Source organism: Bison bison, unplaced genomic scaffold (assembly GCF_000754665.1).
Source record: "Bison bison bison isolate TAMUID 2011002044 unplaced genomic scaffold, Bison_UMD1.0 scf7180017864181, whole genome shotgun sequence".
Classification (NCBI taxonomy): Eukaryota; Metazoa; Chordata; class Mammalia; order Artiodactyla; family Bovidae; genus Bison; species Bison bison.
In genome coordinates this window covers 6513823-6515631 of record NW_011494753.1, presented here as the reverse complement: position 1 = coordinate 6515631, position 1809 = coordinate 6513823, and positions in this window count along the sequence as shown.

The following is a 1809-nucleotide window of genomic DNA, read 5'->3' as shown; positions in this document are numbered from 1 at the left end:
AATATCTGGCACATAGTGCTGCTGCTGTTGCTGCTAAGTCGCTTCAGTCGTGTCCGACTTTGTGCAGCCCCATAGACGGCAGCCCACCAGGCTCTGCTGTCCCTGGGATTCTCCGGGCAAGAACACTGGAGTGGGTTGCCACCTCCTTCTCTAATGCATGAAAGTGAAAAGTGAAAGGGAAGTGCAATATGTGGTAAATAAGACACTTATCATTATGGCTTTATATTGGGAGTCTGTGTGTACACTGTGCCTTACCTGTTCCCAGGGCCTGCCTGCCTCTGCGTGTGGAGGGGAAGTCTAAGTCTATCTGTGTGTATGTGTCGTCTGATGGTTTCTTTGTGCATTTCCATGTATGCTTGTTCTGTACGTCACTTCTGTGGGGATGGAGGCTCAGAAAGTGGTCTGAGTGAAGAGTTTGTGTACGGATGATGTTTGTGTAGTTGGGCACAGTCTCAGAACTGGGAGCCAGTATGTGGTAGGTACCCTTCTGTAGTGAACTGAGAAAAATGCTCTTGGCTGCTTGTCTTCCCTCCCCAACCACTCCGGGCCTGGCCAGACTTTCAGCACCTAACTAGGAGCAAGCAAATCAATTAACTCAATGGCTCAGGCAGCCAGGAGAGGGCGGCTCTGGGCTGGAATCCTAAGTCTAGACTGTTAATCTCTTGGGCCAAGAGAAATTCTTCCTACAACCCAGAAAAAACAATTATTTGAGACCTTATTAGGGAAGGGGGTGTCTGGGGGGCAGTGGGCAGGGGTAGGAAGGAGGGGAGGTGTTGAAGGGGCAGTAGGGTGAGTAGATGATCTCTCCTGGGATGTCAGGTAGCCGAGTCATAAACCAGTATTCTTTCAGTCTCCATCATGTGCTGCTGCTGCTGCTAAGTCACTTCAGTCGTGTCCAACTCTGTGCAACCCCATGGGCTGCAGCCCACCAGGCTCCTCCGTCCATGGGATTTTCCAGGCAAGAGTACTGGAGTGGGTTGCCATTGCCTTCTCCGCCATCATGTGCTAAGGTCCTGTTATTAGCCTATTAGGTCTTTACAGCAATGTGATGAGGTGGGTGGGCCTCCCAGGGGGCTCTAGTGGTAAAGAACCTGCCTGCCAATGCAGGATGACACAGGAGAAGTGGGTTCAATCCCTGGGTCGGGAAAATCTCCTGGAGGAGGGCATGGCAACCCACTCAGTATTCTTGCCTGGAGAATCCCATGGACAGAGGAGCCTGGTGGGCTACAGTCCATGGAGTCACAAAGAATCAGACATGATGGAAGTGACTTAGCACACATGCACGTGACGAGTGGGTAGTGTTAGATTCCTTCAATCCCCGAGGAACTGAAACTTAGGGAGGTGACATGATTGCTTCTGGTCACAGGATAAATCAGAACTGCCATTCACAGCAGGTCTGCCTGGCTCCATAGGCTTTGCTGCTTCCACTGTGGTCAAAGACCCACATGAGTGTGGTTCCATCTGTCACCAGCTTCACTTCTCTGGGGCTAGAAAATCAAGGACTGTTTTCAAGACCCCCTCCACCTGGGTCTCCTGGGTCACAGCCATCCTTGAGAGACAGCACAAGAGTGAGAGAAGCAAAAATCCTTTTCCCCTGGCACAGCCACAAGGTGCCATTGATCTGACCCTGCCTTGGGTAGCTGCTTTCCAGATACTCCCATGGTCCCCTTCTCCATGTCCCAGACTACAGGACACGGGAGATCTGGGGGCCCTCCATTTCTGGGCTTTAGAGTGCTCTCTACCCTTACAGGGAATAGCAGCTTGAGCTCCAGAGCTCCATATATTCCATAAAACTAGCCCCAGCTATGA